The sequence below is a fragment of the Vidua macroura genome, chromosome 1 (genome assembly GCF_024509145.1).
Source record: "Vidua macroura isolate BioBank_ID:100142 chromosome 1, ASM2450914v1, whole genome shotgun sequence".
NCBI classification, from domain to species: Eukaryota; Metazoa; Chordata; class Aves; order Passeriformes; family Viduidae; genus Vidua; species Vidua macroura.
In genome coordinates, this window is record NC_071571.1 from 22880884 (window position 1) to 22904695 (window position 23812).

The 23812-nt window shown below is 38.0% G+C and overlaps 1 protein-coding gene across 1 annotated transcript in view; it reads left to right on the forward strand.

Moving 5' to 3' along the window:
• CDK14 (cyclin dependent kinase 14) overlaps nucleotides 1–23578 on the forward strand; it is a 323842-nt gene extending 300264 nt beyond the window's left edge. The window contains exon 15 of the mRNA XM_053989755.1: nucleotides 19351–23578. The gene's annotated coding sequence lies outside the window, so the exon portion shown is untranslated. The remainder of the gene's footprint in view (nucleotides 1–19350) is intronic.
• Nucleotides 23579–23812: the final 234 nt, after the last annotated feature.

Here is a 23812-nt window from a genome sequence, read left to right on the forward strand (position 1 = left end):
AGTATTTGATAAGACCTTGCTGAACAAAAGTGATGAGCACTGTAACTTGTCATACATATAAAAGGTTTATTTCTTCTGCTGTTCATACAAAACTCAATTTAGGAACATAGCTGAAAAAATATTTAGTTTTAGGAATGTGATTAAGACCTACTGAAGCAAATTAAGTTTCTAGAGTACCAGTGTGGGGACTAGAAATTCTTCTTTCAATCTGGACTAAATTTCCTTTAAAGTTTAAAGTTTTAAAGTTTAGAATGACAGAAACAGGAGCAAGGTCACTTGCCTTCCCAGAGATCTAAAAGGTATCAATGTGTAGTAGGATTTCAGTATTTATTGATTTAGCTGCAAATATTTAATTTGTGTTGAAAATACCAATACACAAATTTAACTCAGTAATTCCCATCTCTTCCTGTCTCCCACTGGGAAAACCACACTGGCTTCAAACAAGCTCTGTGTGGGTACTGGCCTCTTTGCATGGAGCCCCTGGAAGGGTCAGGACTACAGCAGTTAAAAAAAAAGGTCAGTTTTATCCATGTGTGTGCAGAAAAGCAGAAATATATATATATATATATATATATATATATATATATATATCTCAAGATAAGTCTTGTTGCCTTAGAACTTAAAATAAAGTGCACCTCTGAGCTTTGGAGCCAACAGTTACTGGTCATGGGTGATAGCTGCAGTCATGTTAAGAATACATCTGCTGCACAGAGAACCTTGGGGAACCCTGCTGTTTGAATGAGCAATATATTCATTTTTTGTTCCTTCGGTTGGTTAGGATTTGGGTCTGGGTTTTTAAGTAGATCTTATTTAGCAGTACATACTTGTTTTAGTCTTGTTTGTATGAAAGCATTGGGAGCCAGAGAAAAATAAAATTGTTCTTCAGTCTGAATTATGATTTAGGTCTGACAAAGACTTAGGTTTTGGGACTGGTTTCACTCTGGAGTGGAGGGAGATTTTCAGCTGAATAGGAACTGATTCAATTAGTGCTTAAATTAATGAGTGATGTCTTTTCTCTGTCTGCTGTCCCTACTGGGGATTAGGTGCAGTCTGCCAGGAAGGATACAGGGCTCATCTGAAGTATTGAGGCAATGAGGATTGCCTCAAGGATTGCAGCAAGGATATAGAGAACTGGCATTTTTATTTTTCAGTTAGGGCAATTAGTTGCATTAGCTTAATCATGTCCACATAGCTTGGTTCTCTATGAAATTTTCTGCTTTGGTACTACAAAGTGATCAAAGACTGACACTAGAATTTGATTTTTGTTTGTTGTATGAGTTCATTTAGATTATGCCAGTGGCTGCTGCAGCCAGTGAACCTAAATAAATGCCTGTTGGATATCTATTTAGCAGCAGACTCCAGTTTTTTCAACACTGTCTCCATGTAACCTTTTAATCTAGTTCTTGTCTTTGACTTTTCATATTTTATATATTTAACCCCTTGATGCAGATATTTTGCATTAAGTACTTCAGAAATCCTGATTTACTGCCTCAAGGGATTAACCAGAATTCCAGTATTCTTGCTTTATCTACATTCATTTACACAGACCATTTATTTCTAATAAATACATTGGCTAGATCATATTTCTCTGCAAACTCTAAGCCCTGAAAATAAATTTATGCAGTGACATAATGAAAATAATAAAAACTGTCTTGCATATTGCTCTTATTCTTACTTTAAATATCACCTTCCAAAGGCACAGTGGGTTTATATTCTCCAAGTAAACACCACGTTTGAGGTTCACGCTGCAGAGCTCTAATTTTTAGTTGACTTCTAAGGGAATTTAATCAAACTACAGGATATATGATTCAAAGCAAAAAATGTAATTAAGAAAAATCTTTTTCTGTAGGCAAAGAGCAGCTTGTTTTCATTAATTTTATGAAGAATGTTGTTTTTCTTGGCTGAAAACTTAAACTCATGGGACAAAGGAAGATTTATGGAGTGATCCGCAAAATCACACAGGTTTTGTGTTGCAATGCTGTTTATGCAGTGACCACTAGAGTCCTTATAGCTGAAAGCTTATCAGTATTTCTTTTTATAAATCTCTATTTTCAGAAAGGGCTTTTATTCAGAGATTAGCTTTGAGCTAAATACATGCACACAAAGACTCAGTGTATATGTACTGTGGTAAGCATGTATATTTTAATGTAAACAATTTATATTTTAAGGTCTTACATTACAAGGAAAAATTGAACTGAACTAAGAACAGCTATTTAGATCTTCTATTCATATACTGCTTGTGCTCCTTTGTCATTATGCTTTATTTAAACAAATGGCAAACTCTCCAGGAGTTGCTGAAAGCCACTAGTATAGAAGATCAGAGACATGATGTCTCTTGCCCTAGTCCCTCAAGGTGCCAATGTCCCTTGTGAGGTGCTTGGGCTGAAGATCTGTGTCATATAAAGTTTTCATCTTTGTGATCATTAGTGTGGAGGTGCAGAACCAGAGACACAGCCGGGTTATTGGGTGGCACTTTGACTTATTTCTCCCTTCTGAGTTTTGACCCCTTCAATTTGAAGTTCATATTCAGTTTTAACTGTGACATAAGTATTTTTAAAACAAATAATGAGTTTATTTAGTTAACTGTATCAAATGAAATACCTTTTGTATCTTTAAAAATGTCACTTTACGAAGATCAGTAGTTCACAAACAGTAATGAAACAACAATCTTAACAGAATGCTCTTTCATTCCCCATAATGTCAGCAAGAGTGTCTACTTGTTTAATGTTGTAGTAAACAGAAAAGTTCACGGTTCAGTGCTTAAGACTCTGAGCTGTCTCCCCAACTGTTCCTGGCTGCCAGGGCTTTACTTACTCAACAGGAAACTAATTTAATTAGTACAAAGAACAGGCCAGTACAGATGCCTGTATGAAATTCTTTTAGTTTTTAGAAGGCATATGCTAAACTCCCTACATTAGATGGAAAAACGGAGATAGTAACATTTACACAATGAAATATCTGTTAACCTGTATTATCAAAGGTTGCTGTCTCAAATTATGTTACTGTGGTCTTGCAACATCAAACTAGACAAAATATTTCAGTTGAAAGGCAAAGAAACGGATAGTAAATTTGAGACAAGCTTATGTTTCTTTTTAGGAGTCTCTCCATCCTGTATGTGACTAACTGGGAAGATGTACCATTAGTTCTTAGCAACACTGTCTTTTTATAAAGTCTGCTTCACAAAATTTATTAAAGTGGTAAATTCAAACAGTAGTTAGGAAATACAAAAATTAAGGTTTCAAATTTAATTTCGTCCACCTGTGGTTTATGCACTCATCTCCTTTTTTCATTTTTCAGGATTATATACTCTTATTTCTTTGGGCCCTCAAATCACTTTTCTGGAGGATAATGGATTGTGAACACAAATGTTTCTTTTCATCTCCATAATTCAGTGTTTCATCCTATGCATTATGGCTATAGAATCCATAATCTGAACCAGATATGGAATCATTAGTTTCCATGGTGGCTTTTCATGATGTGCATTCTCTCTTAGTTCTTTGCCAGCATCATGAAGCCACTTTCACAGTACCCCCATAAGCTGAAATGGTATGAAGGTGTACATTTTATACACTAGGAGCTGAAGCACACGTATTAAAATGGCAATTGTTAAAAATGAATCAATTATTCTTGCCTGGTTTTTCAGAGCTCCTTGCATCCCTTAGTGCTCAATATGTTCAGATTGGATTTCATTCTGCATTGACCTCAACCTCAGTTGGAGCAGTGAATGCTCAGCATATCTGCAGCACCAGCCAGGATCCATCTTGGATTACAAAGAAAATCAGAGCTGCCAAGTGAATTTCTGTTAAAAAAAAATAGGTTAGCTTCTCTAGTATTGTAGGAGGTCTGATAATAGTTTTCTAGCACCATGTAGGAACTATGGCAGAAGCAGGACTCAAATGCAACTTTCCAAGCATTCGGCTACTGAAACTTAGTTATTTTTTCTTGTCTGTCCAATCAACTTACTTGAGACCTTCCCTCTCCCACAATAAAGGAAGCAAGGGTCTTATTTTCAATAAAACCCTTTGTCTTACAAAAGCAGTATATCGTTTGAGCAGCAAATGTGGCAAAGGTTTCTTTGGGGTCAAGAAAATGACCACATGTTAAAGACTACTACAGGTGTACAAGGGATTAGATATATTGCACAAGCATTTTAACTCCTTTCAAGAGTTTCAAGTTCCTGAATTTTCAGAAACTGATACAGTGGAAGAGGTTTTGGTGTATAGAATCATAGTGATACCTTCTTTCACCTTTATCGAGATGTGTTACCAGTGGGATTCCTACCTTTCAACCCTCAGTGTGAGGTCAGTAGGCAGCAGTAGGAGGTGATTATCCTCTGTGTCAGGCTGACACAAGAGAAAACACAGTGCATTGTGCAAACAAGCTTACCTGCTGTTTGTTGGGCAGGAGATAATGTTGTGTGACCCAGGAACAATAGGTCCTCCTGCTGCTGCTGAAGAGACAGGCAGCCTCCTGGCTGTTTGCTCTCTGCTGCCTGCCCGCTGCCTCTCCATGCCTCCCTCTGCCCTTTTTCCTGACAGTCACATCCCTATTCCCTACCCTGGTGCTTCAACCTGTTTCCTCTCCTTATCAGAAAGGAGTCAGCCACGGGATTACGCTCAATAATGCCTGTCCTGATTACTGTGTGTTTAACTTGAAAGGTATTTTTAATATTGCTCTGGTGCTTAGCAACCCCATATTATGCCGCCACGCAAAAAAAACCCACCAAAACTATATTTACAAGGATGAGAAGAAGACTCCATCCCTATCTTTATCAAATTTAAATGTTATGGAAGTTGGTTCTTTCTCTTTGAACATGTTATTCTTCTGACTGTTTTGTTTGCCTGCCTATCCTGGTCAAAGATTAAATGACTGAGAACATGGCAAATCCTGGCTTTCTCGTTTAACCACTATTAATCACTTGACATTGCATTTAGAGCTAGTTTGCACAAGATATGTGAAAAGCAAAGAGCCTCACTCTCATGCTGGCTTAACAGTCAGCAACATTTTCCCCTCCCATCTGCTGTTCATTATTATTTAAAAGCAAGTCAGGAGACAGAATTGGATTAGCAGAGTGGGTGGCACCAGCGGAAAACAAGCTCTGTGTTGGCAGTCACCCTGCCAAGTTCAAGTGAAATTGCCCATTTTAGTTGGCAGCTTCAGTTTAGCTTGGTGTGATGACATATGGGCCTAGAGAGTAAGAATCTATTTCCATATTATAGCAGCTTCTGCTGTGAAACCTCATAGTTTGTAGCTCTCTGACTGCCTGGCTTTGGCTGCAGGCTCCCCTCCTGGTCTGCTGTGCTTACCACAGTCTGCTCTGCCACACAGGCCTCCTTGGCCATCGTCTCAGCATTTCTCCAAGGTCCCCTTGGCAGCTCTTCCTATGTGTTGATTCTTGGCTTGCCCCCAGCTACTCCATTGGTCCCAAGCCATAAGCATGTCCAATGTCAAGAAGCAAATAGGGAAGCTCATAACCCTCTCATTTGTGGCACCCACAGAATCAAAGGAGAGGAATCAAGCCCTTGCTTTGACTTTTAAGGGTCAGTCGTTTCTCAAAGCAGCAGGGATATGTATTTTATGTTTGAAAAATAAATAACATAGCGTGTAATTTACACATTGACTCAAAACTCAATTACCTCACAAACAGGCATTTACAAATGAAAAATTAACTTCTTAAAACTCATAAAAATTCCCTGTTTCAAGTATTAGTGATTTAGAATTTCCCAGGATATGATTTCAGTGTCCAGTGTTGTCTATTGTAATTCGGCATAAAGGAAGTTTTGGTGCCTTGCATTGAAATCCACGTGACAGGGATACCACCAACTAAGTCAATTCTGTAAAATAAGCTCAAAGATATTTCAGGAACCAGACTGTCCCTAAGTCCCTCAGCTGTGATTAGTGAGTTAACAATAACATTTCTTATTTCAGAAATCTTTTTCATCCTCTACTTACTATAGAAGGAAAATAATTAAAATAACTCTATGCAAAGCCCTTTCAAAGCACAAAGAAAGGATCTCTCTGAGTTTACAGTACTGTTATTGTTGGTTATTACTTGACAGGATAAAAATGTTTGAGGAGGGAGAGTTGTAGGCTGTTGACATGCCTTTATTTATAATAATTTCCAGAATTTCCTATGCCTTTTTTGATTTTTTTTCCCCTTTGGACACTCTCTACTGCTACATATTACTTTAGATAGCTTTGTTTTGGGGATAGTGAAGAAATCTTGCACAGCAATCTTGCTGTTGGGAGTATATGATCCTCTTCTGTGCAGTGTGAGAAACAGAAAACCTTATTCCTGTTAATCCTTGTTATCACAGCCTGTGCATAGTAACAGCCCTGATCTAAAATAGTTTGACAAAGGTGGACAAAACATGATGCATGATGCCATTGCAAGCCCCCAAGCACTTAAATGAGGAGATGAGTTGCACCTTGGAAGATGTGAGCTGATGCACAGGTCTGCCTCCTCACTTGTGCCTGTCTCTGCTCATGCTGCAGTGGGGGCTTCTTATGCATGAAATGATTGTTGTTGCCATCTTACTGCTCTTTATTCAGCAAGGATGGGTTGAAAGGAGTGTCAGGATAGGGGCAAATATGGCCCAATCAATGATCAAAAAGTAGCACCCTTGAAAGGTGTGTATTTATCACTCAGTGGCTGCAAAATTTGAACATAATGTACCAGTGAGATGGTTAGATGGTATCACTATTAATATATAAAACTAAAGGCCTGGACTAAAGATTTATTTCTATGATGAACTCAATTTTAGAAGTCCCTGCTGGGGGTGAGAGATGTGATCAATCCAGTAGCAGTGCCTTTGTTACTGCCTAGGCAGAGACCTGAGCACATCACTTAGGCACAAAGAGGCAGCTTAGTTCTTTGTTCATTCTTTATACATGAGCTAGTTACTCATTTCTCCGTATATAACTGCTATCATTCTTCGTACCTAAACTGTATTTTGTTTCTGGATTAACTTAAAGGCTTTTTGGAAGGGTCTAATAATCAGAAGAAGCCTGTACTTTAAGGTGAAAAGGACTAATGAGATACAGAAAGCTACACTATCTGTTTGTAGAGAGCAGTTCAGCATTCTCCTGGTGCACCTATTTCACCTCCTTTTGATATTTAAACCCAGACCATGTCAGTTACAGAGGTGGTGGGTATCATTTTATAATTGTTATCTATCCATGTGTTCTGCTCTTTCTTTCTCTTCTTTTCTGTAACAATTTTCAGCCTCATATCTTTGATATCTTTTGTAGATAAAATTTACACTTTACATTACTCAACTGGAATACAAGCTAATCAGGTGGATTGAGCTTCAGTTGCTACAAACAAAGAGAACTTACTGTAGTGCTGCGCTGTTCAGTAATGCTAGAGAAGTTTCAGTTTGAAAAAACCATCATAAATGAATTTATGTGCCCACCCAGATTTATTTTAATTAAAATCATCCATGAGTCTTAGCTGTTGCTTTGACTACTAAGTACTTACAAATAAGCTTAATAGACATGTTTGTTTTTTCCGCAGCTGTAAAAATATATATTCTGCTACGATTGGTTTTTTATCTGATTTATTTAAATAGAGTTAGGTAAAGATGCAGTTTATAGGAAAGGTTAAAGGGTCAAAATCCTATTTAATTAACTTATACCCACTTGGGAAGCAGCCAAGGTAAAAGAATGCAGTGAAAGTAAGCTTCAAATAATATGAAATCTTTGAAAAGGACTAACCACCTTTGGTGAAAGGCTTTCCTGTTCTTAACCTTGTGTCATTTAAACTATTTAAATGAGCTATGCAAAACCTTACTTTTATAATGGAGCTTAAAAAAAAAAAAAAAAAAAAAAAAAGATTAATTGTTTCTTGCAGTTACAAGAAAAACAATGCTTGTAGCACTTTGGAAAGAAAAGCCTTTAGTACTCCATCTTACCATGATCCCTGTCTTTGCATACCACAAAATGCACAGTATGTTGCACCTGATTTGACATCTACTGTTTCTGCCACAAGCCTCTCTAGTGCGTGAGACTGGTTTTTAAAAACATTTTTAAGTCTTTAAAAAAACAAAAGGGAAAGGAGAAGCCTCTGTAATATCTGAAGGAGGTCTGGTTTTCAAAGAATGTAGATCCTGCTTGGTTTCTAAAAGTTGTGTCTGTGAGAGGAACCTCATGCTGGATTTCCCAAACCATGCATAATATCTGAACATCTTAGTCATACATGTGGAAAAGGCTCCTACCCCAGCCAGAGTGGGAACTCTAAGAAATAAAATCACTGAGCTGCTTTGTGATCTCCTTATGTACTAGATAGAATATCCTCATAGCTGTAGTGCTGCTCTGTAGAGGTGCTAATTCTGGAACATTTTTTCCATTTAATGCCACAGAGACTGCACTGGGGAAATATTTCTGTTTCAGTGCTCCATATGGTTTTGTATGTTAAAATGGAACTGGCAGGGAAAAAAGCAGCTGGCCTGAAGCTGCCAGTAACTATTTCTAATGTCACAGATTTTCAGCAAAAATCCCAAGTGGGAGCTGTATAGGTGAAAGGACTGCATAGCAGTATTCAGAAAGTATCAGCCCACTCTCTAGGGAATGAGCATGAAGACAAGCAATATCGCATAAAGACACCATTGCATTTCCTAAACTGGGATTTTTTTCTCCTCTGTTCCATTCCAGTCTTAAGAACTTTTAGGCTGCGAAACAACTGACGCTTGAAAATGTCAACTGCAAAGACTTCCTGATATCTCTGTCAAAAAATACCATTGCATGGCATTCATGGTATGGGTGGGCACATAGAATAAGAGTTTAGGACATAATCATATTTGGAAATGTATTCCAAAATTTAAATACATCTATTACTTAAACTTGCCATTAATATAATATACTATAATAATGGGAAAGATCCTTCTGCTTCAGCATGTGAGGTCTGCTTTCTATCTAATTTATATGTGCTTAAGTGTTGCAGTGCTGTCCTAAAAAATGCATTTTAATATACATGACTACTTTGCCATGATGCTCAGTCTCTCAAAAGTCACAGCAACAAACAGAATGCATAACCAGATGGTGTTTAGCTAGAAGGATCTTTATTATCCCAAATGCAGCTGTAATAATATCTGTTCTGTCAAGCTAAAAACAAAGGCATTCATAACTCCACATTCCAGATTAAAAATTCCTTGCTGGTTTGAAAAGTACTTTCTAAGGAAGAACACAAATGGACATAAAAATGCAGGTGAGAAATGGAATTTTTTTTCTTTTGTTTACCCATCCCTCTTTTTTTCTTTCTTCTGCACCTGAACACTCACCCTGTCTTCTCAAAGAAAAAAAAAAATGTAACTTAATTCCAAGCTGCCTGTAGGTACTTGCAGGCTACTAGAATGATTGTGGTAGTGATAAACATTCACACATTGTTTTCTTACTGCTTAGGATTTATCTGTGGGGTCTGAGGTAGTTTATAGTGTTGTGATCCCTTGCAGAGGCATTTTTAAATTCCAAGGAATCTTTGTTAGAGCAAAATGGTCCACACCCATCTCTAGACTATCCCACAGCTACTCTGCATTGATTAAACCAGCAGCATCAAATTTGTTCCAAGAATACTTAGCTTTCAAGAAGCAACTTGACTAATAATATGAACAATCACATGTATACAAAATGCCCTATTTTAAAGTACCTGCAGATACTTTATTTTTTTCAATGAGGCAGGGTTTAGTTTTTGGGAGGAGGTAAATGCTAATGAGTCATCTGGCAATTATTTAGTCTTTCATATGTCATTTTGTCCAGCAGACTTCATTTTGGGGATAAAAGCCATGACAGGGAAAAGCAAGAATAAATTTCTGATTAAGTTCTCTGAAGATATGTACTTCTTGTTATGTTAGATGGGGAGGAGTGGAAGGAGATGGTCAAACACATCATCTAATTTGGGTTTTGAGTTGGTCAGCTGTTGTGTTGCAGATAATATAAATAAATAAATAAATGTACTTAGGTTTGAGCTGATAAATAGCACTGTTAATAGCAGCTACCATAATTCCTGATACTGGCAGTCAGTAAGTTTCATTTGTGGTATTTGGAGGGCATAACTGATTGGCTGTCCCTGAACTCTAGGGTTATATTCTTCATTCAAAGCTACATAGTCACCTATAAAGAATCACATGCTTTTCTATCCTGTCTGAATTCTCTGAATTCTGGTTAAATATTACTTGAAGCTTCACAAACTGTTAAACATCCTCTTGATATGTTGGCAGGCCAACATATTTTTGCTGCTAAAATAAATAAAACCAACCAAATAAAATTCAAAGAACTTCCAGTCAGAGGCATGGGCTCTCAGCCTTCTCTTGTTTGCTGCTCCCTAGAAACATGTACTGGAGATTATCCTTATTAGGTCATCTTATGGGTATTCCCAGATCTTTTGAGTATGGTTTTCTTCCTTTTTAATTAGTAGGTCATTATGTGACAACTTCTGTCTGCTCCTCTAAGTGGCTGGCTAAGGCAGATTTCACAGTGCTTCCAGATACCTGAAAATAATTAGCCATTTGTGAGTTGGGAGGTGGCTTCAGATTTTAGAATGAAGCCTTGTTCTTTGTAATGCACTGGGGAATGCTGCTGATTAAAAATAAGGATGTTATTCCATCATTTTGTCTTTGCAAATAAGAAGAGTGTGATAAATTTCTGTCTAGCTCTATCCAGGCAGCTCCTTCTTGCTCCCTCACCAGTTTTCAATCCCATTAGCTCTGATGAAGCTAGTTGGTAGTTTGGTGTTAATTGGATCACTTCATTAAGAAGTTCTACATAAAAATGTCACTTCTGATACTTTAGTGATACAGTGTACAGAGAGTTCCACAGAAAATTTTGCAATACGAGTGATGGGGGCACAAGTGGCAGGTCAGGAACAAGGAATTAGGTTTGCAGCAGTGGAAATTTCTTAAGCTAGCTCTGCCACAAAGGTGAGACATAGTAGAAGGGTACCACAGCTAAGCTCACTCACACCCAGCTGCTTGTAGTTGAATCTCCCATCCCTTCACTGTTCAGCTCTACAAGAGAGTTTGGCAATGAGCAGATCTCTCAGCAGCCGTTCTGGAGCTCCTTTTCTCCAGAGACAGGTTCAAACCAGTAACAAACCTGTTAATCAGGGCATTAATGCCTTTATATAATCTTCCAACAGGTATTTCCTTTCTGAGTTCTGTTATATACAACTGTAACAGATAGACTTTTCTTTCTTTTTTTTCTTTTTTTTTTTTTTCTTTCAGATATTTTAATTAAGGTAACTACAAATTTTGTTCAGGCATAGCATTTAGCATTTACTTAACTGTTTCAGAGATGAGAGCTGAGTGCTACCACTGAGATAAGGATCTCATTTTGTCAAACACTGCCAAAATTTGTAGGTTCTCTCATTATAGATCCAGCATTTCTCCAATTCACGTTCAGTCAATTCCTCTTTGGCAGGTTTTTTTTTGCAAGTTATCAGGGTGAGGAGCATAGCAATTTAGACATATCATGTTAATCAGACAGAAAAAGGTTAGAAGTTGTAGGGATTTTGATGTTTGTCAGGTTTGAGAAGTATATTCTTGCAAACAACTAGCACTAATATTTTTCTGTTCTTGATGTGTACCAAAATCCTCAATTTGTGTTTTTGTTTTTAGTAAGGGTTCCATGGCTTTGCATGCAAACTGTATTAGGCTCAATAACACTGCTATTTTTGTAGTATCTTCATCTGAAGTACTAGTTTTCCCAGAGCTCACTCACAGAGGGCTGTGCTTTATTCTCAAAAACTAGAAGACATGTAGTAGATTCAGTCCTGGCCATTTTTCATGTGAAGCCTTATTCAAATGGTAATTGTGAAGGGCTTTGTGGACTTTGTTCTCAACTCAAAGAAAAAGCTTCAGCTGTGGGCAGCTAGGGTAGGAAAGAATTTTGCTGAAAGACTTGTAGAAAACTAATTTGGAAGTTACCACAGCCACTCAAAAGTTAAAAGTATACCTACAGACCAACTGTGAAACCAATCACATGATCAAATAACATTGGAAATTAATATTGTGAATAAAATATATTACAGTAAAGATCTGGCTTGTATTCCTTTTTTTGTCCTCACAAGACACACTATGAAGGAATTAATGATAATGTTTTGTAGAGACCTGTGTGCAAATTATGCACGGTTGGTATGCAATTATTGATATGTATATATGCTACTTAGCAGCTGGTATGTAATTTAAGGTTAAGTTTTGGCTTTTCAGAATCAACCTCCCACACTGGACTATTGAGTGCACATTCACTAAGTCAGGTGATGCAGGACTTTCATTTTGAACTTGTACTGTGCATAAAGGTACAAGTAAAGGTACAGTCCAAGTAAAGATTTCAAGTACTGCCAATGTTGCAACTGTTCTAATATTGCACTTTTGATAAATTTAACTGTATTTACATAATTTGAACTATTGGTGGCTCCAGCTAAAACAGGGCACTAATTTTGGAGACACTCTAAACCCAGAGGCTGGGACATAAACCAGGGCCCTTGTTACAAAACACATTGCAGTGGGATGAAATGACTTGCCTACAGTTACATTCAGCAGCAAAGCCAAAGTCTTGGTTTCTATTTTCCAGCCCCATATCTACAGTGCCATAGACATCTCATCCTTCAAAGGTTATGTAACTTATTTAAAGTATGCTCATAAAATAATTTAGTTTATAATTGTATTACTATTCTGGTTTTTAATTTTCTTACTAGCTTACAGTCCTTGTCTAGCACTCACTTCTTTTAGGGTCATCTCTTCTCACCCACCCTGAAATTGCAGTCAACTCCCACACACAAATCTATTTAGAGTTGCAGGGCTCTGTTTAGAGGCAAAGTCAATCTGTGAAAAATTCTTTGTGGAGAGAGGAATTCGTAACACAGCAATATATCCATAAGGATCTGTATTATGATTTATATGTTAGAACTGTGAAGAATATACAGCAATTTTGATCACTTTAGATAGAGTCTGGGAAATCCCTTGTGTATAAGAATACCAGTGCAGTAACTAAGACACAAGAGAAGAAAACAGAAGAAATTAACCAGTTAATCCTGTGCTACTTATTTGTCAAATATGGTTTACTGCTAAGTACTCATAGCACTTATAATTATAATGTGTAAATATCCTGTACAGTGCTGCATCTGTGAAAGAGCAGTAGTCAACAATGGCCAAGATAATCTAGAGGTGTCTTTTAAGCATTAAATTATTAAATAGCTAAAGAAATATTAAGTGAACTGGTAAAGATGTGGCCTGTGTGAGGGGGGAAAGGTGAGGATATTCTCTCTGTATTGAGTTATGCCCCATCCTAGGAACAAGACTGGAAGTCACATTTATAGTGTGTTTTGCAAAGGAGATTACACCTGATATTTTGGCCACACACACAACTTGTACATATTTTGCTACGGCTTCTTTCCTTCTTTAGTCCTGGGGGTGCAGGATCCTGAGTTGACACTATAAACTAACCTTGTCAACATGGGCTTTGACAGAAACTGAAATTAAACTGCAATAATTCAGCCTTATTCAGCTCCTGAAAGTTGCTTTGTAGACAAATGGGAAGATATTTGGCTTCAGTGCTATTTCAGGAGTGATGCAAATTCACTGTTCCTGTGTGTTACAAGACTTCTGAGTTTAGGAATCACTAACCAGCCTATAGTTGAAATTATTTGTTTCAAACCCTTCTCAGTTTGTCAAAAAATCATATTTTTTCTAGTGTGTATATTTTTCTTCTTTTTTTTTTTTCCTGAATAAATTTTTAATAGCAGCCATAAGTCTTGCCTCTCCTGTGTATTTTGGGGCATGGATAACTAGATAAAACTAAAGCCCAGCAGAAAGCAATTTAAGAAACCTTATATTTAGCCTTAGTGAATAGTATACCTCAGGAAACCACAAACAAGGTATAGTCCATCGAAGAAAAGCTTCCAACAAAGCTAGGCTGTATACAGAAATAATCTTTGAACTAGCACCTCTGAAGATACGCAGAGCAGCTTTATAGGCATCAATCTACTGAGCCTTGTCCATGGGGTAATTCTGAGCCTGAGCTAACAACACTGCAGATCATTTATTTTTCATATATAAGAACAAATGCATTTCTTTTATATTTCACAGAAGTAAAACTTCCCTGTGAAGGAAGGCACACTATACAGTGTGACAATTACATATTTTAAAGTATATATTTATAGAAATGCCTTTATATACCCATCCTTCCTACACACATTCAGACTCATACATACACATTTTTTGTATGTTTGCATTTGTGCACATATATCATAGACATAGATAAAAATTAAAACATGTATGCATGTATGTGTGTATATATATTTGAAGGGGAAAAAGGATTTATGGCAGCTGGCCAGATTTAATTTGTCTGCTTGTATTTAGCACTTAAGGGCTTATATACTCAGTTTGCTCAAAAGAGTGAAGAAGTACTCCTTGCTTACGCCTCAAATCAGAAATGCATGAAGTGCAGCTGCAGAGATAATACATTCTCCCCAAAGGCTTTGGCTGAGCAAATTAGGTGTCAATGGGGTGCCTGCGCAGGCAGTACTCTCTCTAATTAGTCTCTTGAGCCTAGTTGGTGGCAGGTATAAGATGATCTAATCAATTGGTCTGTGTCTGATGGTACGTGTAAAAATCCTAGCAGGCAGAGCTGTCTCCCACAGGTCACTCACCTGCACAGCAGGAACGCTCATTTTCATTTTTCATCTCTTCCATCACATGATGCTGACAGTTGGTTTTAAGGAAATTGAATCCAAAAAATATCTAGTTCATAGGGCATGTAGGTCAAAATAAAGTTGCATTATGGGTATTGGTGATCCAATTAATTAATATTTATAGCAACAAGTTGCACATAGATATTATCTGAGTGCAAATAGTATTGCTAATGTTTGGTGGGCTTTTTAAAATTATTTCTCTAACAAAGGTAGGAATAAAAGGTTTGGGGAGAATCACCTGTTAATACTGTACTTTTTTTTTCAGAGAGGATGAACAGTATCTGTGGTGTCTGCATGTGTGGTGGAGGGAGAAGCAGAAAGAGTATTATTGTTGATGATCTTAAATAGCTCCATTTTTTAGCTCATAAAAAATACAGTATCTCCAGTTGTCAGCTCACACTTTTATTTTAAAACTGGAATACTCTTACAATACTGCTGCATCAGCTGCCACATAAATAGACCTGCACTCTGAGTGTGCTTTGCATGCTAAAGACTCTGCAGGAGCACAGCTCCACCCGATGTGATAATTTATACAGAAATTAAAAGTACCTAGAGGAGGATGCTGATGCTGCCAAAAGGAACATGTATTGAACTGGTATTTTTACAGGACAGGACGTTCTTTCACTAATTAAAATAAAGAAAAATATTTGGGATTTAATCACCTTCCTCTGCATTATGTCTTGAGAGTATGATTAATGTTTAAATTACAGGCTTTGGTATGTCTTTCCAGAACCTCTGTTACATCAACAGCTACTGCATTCTGAAGTTGGCTTCTGCTGTTTTTAAGGTGGATTAACACTCTATCCCATTAGGGGTCTGGGACAAACAGAATGTATGCAGCAGAAGTTTTCTCTAGGTAGCAAACACAGAAACGAGTCACTTCATGTAGATCACTTAATATTTCAAGTACATCATTAACTTACTTGTAGAAAGCTATTAGGTTTAGTAGAGATGTCGTGAAAACCAGAAATATCAGGATCTGTAGTGGAAAAAGTTCATTTTTAAGGCAGTTTTGAATGTTCCAGGGTTTGTTGTTGCTTGTTTGTTTGGGGTTTTTTGTTTTGGTTTGATTTTTAAGGAGATATGAAAGAACCCTATTTGCTCTTGGGAAATCACAAGTGTAAATATTCCATTTAACCATTTACAATTTTATAAGCAAAGCTGTGACCAGAGGCCATAAACATAATCTGCCAAGTCACCAGGCAAAACTTTGATTTGTATGATGAGGGAAATGTATAAATTCTAAGCAAGAATATTTCTAAAATATAACTTTTAAAATACAAACATGGAATACAAAGCCATCTGGGAACTGAAATGGCAACACTGTGTAGAGGGCCCTGCCTTGGGTCTTTGTTGTGTGAACAACTGATGTTTCATTTAAAGAGCCACTCTGAAGAAACAATGTTTTTTTAATAAAAACATTGGTTCACAGCAGTCTAAAATTTTCTGGGTTTTTTATTGTAGATTTTCTGCTGTGGATAAAGAGATGCTCTCCTCTTTCTCCAGTTTAGGAGAATTGTCTGTTTGATGTCTCATTTTAAACAAAATTAAATGTGAAGAGTAAGTGCACAGTGATTACAGCACTTCTCTGACAAGTGGCAAATCTGTGTTCAGCATATGAGAAAGCTGGCACTCCACGACAGCTCTCTGAGGCAGGGGAAGGGACTTCACCCGTTGACTCCACTTTTGAATTGACAATACACATTCCGAGAATCAGGGATTCAGATGCAAACATTATCTATTCCTAACCACTATTTGTTGTCATGTTTCATTTCATACTCAGGAGAAACACCTAAGCAGGCAGAGCTGAAGGCTCAGCCTCAGAACACCCTGCACATTCTGGCACTGGTGTGAGCAGTGGGTCTGTCATGCAGGCTGCCTTCCCAAACCACGCGTCTTGCACATTTCAGCACTGCACACAGACTGAGACTACCATACTGTTCCCTGCTTCCAGTTGTACTGTGTCTTCTAGCTTTCCCCAGCCAGAACCATTAGTGAAATCTGGCATCAAATCATGTTCTTTTCCAGTGATCTAATCTAAATCTGGAGCCTGTGCAGAAGGTGGAGGGTGGTGTTGCCCACCATACATAGTCACTAAGCTTCACAAGAAACCAGTTACAGCCCTGGTATGGCAGGATCCAACAAAGCTGGAGCTCGTAGAGTTGTGATCTTAAAACTGTGATCTGCTTTATATTGAGCCAGAGCAGGAAACCTGTAACTCCTGCTACCCTTTTTTAGTAGAACACTGCAGTGTTCCGCCTGCAGTGTGCATTGGTGCTGGCAGTAGTCCAGTGTGCAAAGATTTTTTTTTTCCCCCACGTGTTATAAGGTAGCAGCTCTCAGTTTATTGCTTTCTAAAGAATCTCTTAATATTCTAAGGCTTGATTCTGGAAGAGCTAAGCTTCTAATGAAGGTATTCCCCATTCCACAAGCTCAGGCCTTGCCCTGGAGAATGTGTCATCAGCTTTGCCTACAAAGCCAAACTTGAAACCAGACAATGTAGTGTTGTTACTAGGAATTTGTAGCATCATCCTAGGAGAAGTGTGATACTTACCTCATTTAGTTACTGTCCCAAGGTCCAGTGATAGAAATGAAAAGTTCTCTGTAATTAAATTGTAGTTATTCTCAAATGAGCAATGACTCTCTGAGCAATTTGATAACTACTGGAAAAACATGCATCCAGAGACTTTGCTATCCTTATAATTTTATTACCTGTCTCAGATGTCCCTGCTGCTTATTCCAGTTTCTGGAACTCCAGTAATTTGGGCTTAGCCTGAAATCAGGACAACTATTCTGGATCTGGGCAGATGTAGCTTCCAAATTGCAAGCCTGCTTTCCACAACTGGAGTGTAGGTGGCAGTGGGGGCAAACGCAACCTCAGCATTGGAAGGAGCTTTGGGAGTTTAGTTGCTTCTTTCCAAGAAGAAGCTCCCAAAAGAACACCCCTGAAAAGTGCTCATGAAGGAAGGGAAATCTGGAATTTGGGGAATATTATCACTCGTGTTTCATCACTGAGCAGCTGTGAATCTCTGCATGTTCCAAACATTGCTTTTCTTTTTAAGCTTTTGAAGGTAAACTAAATGCATCAGCTCAAATGTATTTCTTGAAACAAGATTTATTGGCATTTCAGCCAAGCTTCTAGACATTGGGGAAAATGGGACTTCCATGTGGAATAGACAGTCCACACAAGCTCCAGACACATTTAGGAAACAGCCCATGAAGGAATCTAGAGGTGGTAGACCAAGCTCCAAGAGGGCCCAAGATGATTAATAACAAGATTTCATTAATCCAATTAGGTATCCTGGTGCTTAAAGAATAGAAGAAGAGCTCTCAAGAATCATGACAGGAACCCTGGAAATTACAGAACTTAAGATATTGCATAGACATTGGGGTGTTTTGTTGAAAGCCACAATTAAAGTGCTGTGCTTGAAATTGCAGTTCAAAACCGATGTCTTGTTTTTCTCCTGCTTTTGAAACGAGGACTAGACTAGATTAACTGGCACCTGCAACCAGTTTGATTTAAATGGTTTTAGGACATGCTAATACAAACCAGTTCCATGCTCAATGAATATTTCAGCATTCTTTTTTTTAAGGGATGAAATTCCTTCACATCTGACTGTCTTCCTGCAACAGCATTTTAAAAATGTATCAGGTCTGTAGTTCTAGTCTTGGAGAACTTAATAAATATATTTTCAGAATTTCTCAGGAAGTCTCTCTTTATTATTTGACATAGAATTCTACTTGGAAATTTATTAAGAGTTAAGTATGTTAATTATAAAATCCTTTCAGTGGCTTCAGTTCATCCAGTTCATCTAGCCTTCATTCAGCCTTCACGTGGCTCTTCCCTGCAGTTACTGGATACTTTGTTTTCCTGTCCCACATTCTCAGCCTGCCTTGTGTTTTGTGTAAACCTCAAAAACATCAGGATACCTTCGTGCAAGTCCAGCCGTTGCTTTGAGCTTTTTCATCAGTAGAGTGAAAGACAACATAAGTGAAGCCATTGATAGTGTTTATTTTTGTATTTGAAAGGAGAGTTTGCAATTATCTGCCTAGTAATAGAAATACACTGAAATAAAGGTAAATTCATTTAGACACAGCACACCAAGAAGCTCCATAACCTGATTATATTTGCAGAAATGTTTCTGATTTGTCTCAGGGTGCCCCGAACAACTCTCGGGAAGGAAAACTGAGGAGACCTTTTCAAAAACTAGTTAAAAGCATTGTTATGGAGGAGATCACTAGGGAGAAAGGGGGCAAAAAAAGAAAGGGGAAAAAAAAGCTTGTAAACTCCTGAAGCTCTGCCAGCATTTTTAGCAATATTCCTTTGCATTCAGGGGGTGTGACCACCTATAGAAGAGATGACTGGTTATGGCTGTCTATAATTTCTATGGAGAATGTCAATGCTAATGCTACCTGTGAAGATTAGCTCTTGGGGCACAGACACATGAATATGGATTAATATACCTCACTTAGGTGACCACTCTGAAAACACTGGTGTTTTAAGTTCATTTTCCTGAGGTACCAGTTCTAAACATGCTTTGGAAGTCTGCCCTTCCCTCTGAGCTGGCACCTTCATAACTGGCTTTGGCCTAACCTATCTTTTACCACGTGAAAAAAATAAAATGCAATTCATGAGGCTTATTATAATTTATATTGTTTCCTTACAGGATTAAATTTACCATGTTGGAGGAGGGAAACAAAAACCTAATGAGGAGGCCGACACCAGGAAGGAACCACGGCCTGTTTCCTTTCTGTCTCTATGGTGGATTTCATTCAAAAGAAAATTGAAGCTGGCAAGACCCTGTTTTTCCCTGCAATTTATTTAAAACCCTTGCACGCATTTGGATACCTTGTGATTTCAGAGAACTATGTGAAGATTAAGCTTTTGCTTACTGATACATGGCATGTACTCTTTCAGTCTTTTGTGTTTGATTTTGTTTGATTTTCCACTGCAGCACTGCATCTTTGTAAGGATTTTTATGCTTTCACCAGCAATGTCTTAAATACTTTCAGACAACACATTTGGTGTTCACACTTCTTCAGTAACAACTGTACAAAAAGAGCCAACAGTGGCATAAAAGACTGTGTGTTTTCTTTGAGAATTGTGCATATTTTGCAACCAATGGGAAGACTATTTCTTCCCAGGGCAAGCCCAACTTGTCCGATCAGCTGACAATTACAGCACTTGCCACTCTTTCTCAAGTGTTGTTGGGTTATTTCTTTTTTCATTATCCCCTCAGACCATTCATATCCATTTAAAAACATGGCAATAATTGCATGTTTACTTAGGTACTCTAAATTTGGTTACTCTGCTTAGGCTATGTAGCATGCCAGTTTTCAAAATAGGCCTGTGAGAAAGACAAAGCAAAAATGATGAGATGTATGCAGCTGACAGATACTCAGTGAGTTCCTTATGGTTTTATTCTCTTCAAGAATATATCTTTCCTTTTTTTATGGGTCTTGGCTAACATCTCTATATTTGTCCTCACACTAGTTACTTTTTGGAATATTTTCTTGAAAACAGAGATGATGAAACTGTTCTGTTTAATTCAAGGCAGATACTGAGGTACAGAAAAACTTCCTTTGAACAAGCCATTAGATCTTGCTGTGTTATTTTGCCATGTACAAAGCAAGGTGGAGAATTCTCCTCATCCCAGACCATTTGCTGTTCCACACCAAAGCATTTTTTGAGTTATTTTCCATAGGTATTCTGAGCTGATTGGAAGGCACTACATGATCTGTAGTCTTTAGATAGCTTTTCTGAATGAATCATTCAAATGCAAACTTTGCAAGAAACTAAGTTGTGTGTGTGATTTTAGAAAAGGAAGCCCCTGCTACATTTTGGCTGGGGTGAGCATTGTGTTCAGGATTGTGGAAAAACTGCTCTGTTTACAACTTTGCATTCAGAAAGGGCAAGGTATGGTGCAAAAATCACTGTTGAGTTATAGTCCTGCTCGGACAGAAGCACTTGCTAGGCAATATTATTCTACACATAATTTTGACATCCTTTGCTTGCTGGATGCATTGAATTACATTTTAAGGAAGTGTGGTAATGCTTTGGTTAGCTTTCAGTGTTTAAAAGGAGGGGAAAAGGATTTGTGCTACTGCCATCTTATTAAACTCCAGCAGTGTTTAATAAGAAAAAGACACCAAATAAGGCAAATCCTTGAATGCACAAGTAGCTACAAAAGATCTCTTAATGAACTAGGACAGGAGTCTACACTTTCAAAGAACTGAACCGTGGAAATATTCTCAATATTTGCACAGCCATTAAAAGACAATTTTCCCTACTGACATCTCTGTTTCAGGATCTGCTAAAAGCCATCTGAAAGCCACTTTCAGTCACAATCATACATAGAACTTACTACAGTTCTTCCCCTGTGTTTCTAGGGGGAAAAGTGACCACTGAACTTTTGAATTTATCACACACTGAAACTGCCTTAGACGTGGTTTGTTTGGGTTTCATGTTTCCTTTTTTTTGTAAGAGAAAAGTCTTTTATACATTATCTTTGCTACTTAAATTGTGTGCAGTTTGATGATTAAAATTAGCTATTTTTAAAAAAACAAAACTTGCTGCAAAATCTGAAGAATTTTTGAAAACGTAACAAAGATTTTGATTAGGAATATAAGGGTAGTTTCATAGATGCTTCTATTTGACAGCTTAAATTTGAAGGCAAGCAATTACACTGCTCAACTAACCATCTGAAGGTTTAATATAGAGTAATTCCCCAATTGTTCCCACAAGCCTAGCACATTGCTATCCATAGTGACTCATGTACAGTGTTTGCTTAAGGTATGTATGTGTGCATATGTGTGTGAACACACATGTGCATGTGAGATTATCCTCTCTGCCCAATTCCCACTTCTCAGCAACCACTGAAATAAAGTTGATCCAAAATTCTTCAAACTCAATTAACTGCCTGAATGAAAGTTCATAAATATCTAGGCTTCTAAATAGCAACTTAATCTTCAGCAGTAATGAAGTTATCTCACCTACTGATCATTAAGAGTGACCTACTTTCCGGGCACTCCAACTGCCTGTGGTGGCTTGGTTTTGCTGCTCTCGCATGGAGGCTCTGGGCCATGGGGACATTCTCCTGGCACAAAGGCAACCTAGGCTCAGCAGGATGGTGCTTTTCACATGAGCACTGCAAATTAATCTTCTGTAACATCAAATCTGCTGGGAAATATCAAGGGGTTTTTTTGAGATAGTAGAAGCTCCTTTGCCCAGGGAACTAACAGTTGACACTACAGCCTTATTTCACTCTTCTCCCTTCCAGCAGAGCCCTTACCTGCGCAGTTAGCTAGACACCCATCAGTAAGGACCCCCAGAGAGCTGCCTACCTCTCCAGCTGTTTTCACCACAGCTCTTCTCAGTGTTAAAGAATGGACTGTTTAAACCCTATCAATTCTCTTGAGACAGCTTCAGGAAAGATCAGTAGTGATCTTTTTCTGTCATCCTTCTGAAATCAGTTCCCCAAAGAATCTTCAAAGACACAAGAAGTAGCCCAGCCTTCCAGATGTGGGTGCCTGGAACGTGATGTTTCACATTGTCAATGTTGTCACCTTGTTGAAGTCAGAAGTTGGCTTCAGTGACCAATAGTCTTTGTGGCACAGTCCTGGAGAAACTGTGGGATTTGCTCAGTCAGTAGCCAGCAGCAGCTTAACTTGCATTTTCCTACCACTTGGCTGAGATCCAGTAGATCTGTCCTGGTGATACTTGAGAGCATGTGGCTTTGCTGCAAGATGGGAGAGCAGCAACAGGGCAGCAGGTATAGCAGGCAAATAAAAGTGGGAGGGCATGTTCTAACTCTCTGTGGGATCTAATATTAAGTGAATGGGGAAGGGAGGATGGTGATAGATATGGTCTGCATGATACAGAGGGTCCTTAAAAGTTCAAGTTCACAGAACTAAATTTATAAGTCAACCAGCTGGAGATTGCTCAGTCTTCTCTCATGCTGGGTTCAGATCAGCTCAAATCCACACCCAGCAGTCACCACCCCAGACAGGACACTCCAATAGTTCTGACATTACATTACTGTATGGGGTCCTACATCAGTTTGGTCCTTTTAATTCTCACTCTTACTTTTAATCAGAACCATAACTTAGGACAAGTCATCAGTACAACAGTGAAAATTCAATCTGCAGTAGACAGAGGCACAGGGGATTTTGCTTTCTCTTTGGTGCATAGGAGTTCTGCACTTCAGACTCCTGGGAAGAGAAAGCAAGATAAATAAATATATACCCTGTGGGTTGGTGGGTTATGTACGTCCCGTGTCAGTGCACACAACCAAATGTGTAGTCAATGCTCAATATATGAACATACAAAAAGCTGAATATACAAAATATTCATCTGTGAATATTACTGGGTTTGTAATCTTTGTTATATAAAAGGTTTAGGCTGTATAGACTAAGGAGTAAAATGCAGATACCCCCTATAAACAGAAGTAGGTTGCATTACTGAGCATAACAATACTCTCCCTACCAGCATTAAGGTAGAGTGATTGTATGTTACTGCCTTGCATTTTTCACATAAGCAAAAATTCTAAAAGTAAAGGATGCACTAATAATTCCCATCCCCCAAAATGCATTTCCATGGTGCTGCATACAAAATTCCTGCTTGCCAGCTTCCATGCGGATTTTTGTATGGTGCACTAAGAGGTATTCTTTTTTTAACAAATAAAAAATGGGAGGGCTGGTACATGAAAACAATGTTAATGTAATTAAATATATATATACTTCAGAAGAACAGCATCGTAAGCAGTACAGTAAAATAAATGTCGCATTATTTGTTACACCTTGTAATTTGTCTGTATTATGAAAGATGTAATGGTTTGTCAGCTGTAACTGTTGTTTTCTTGTAACATCATATTGAATAAAGTGTAGCAGAATCTCTCTTCTCCTTTGTATACGTGATCTAGACCTAACCCAAGGAATAAAGCCTTTCTTTTCCTCTTTGTTCTCCAAAAACCAAACAAGGAAATGGTTGTAAACAAGAGATTTTTAAGGAATGAAAAGTACTTGGGAGCAGGCAGACACTAGAGAGTAATATGTTGAAAAGATTAGGCACTGATTCAGTCAAATATGAGCTTCATCAAATCTACAAGGCAGTGCTGACTACACAGGGCA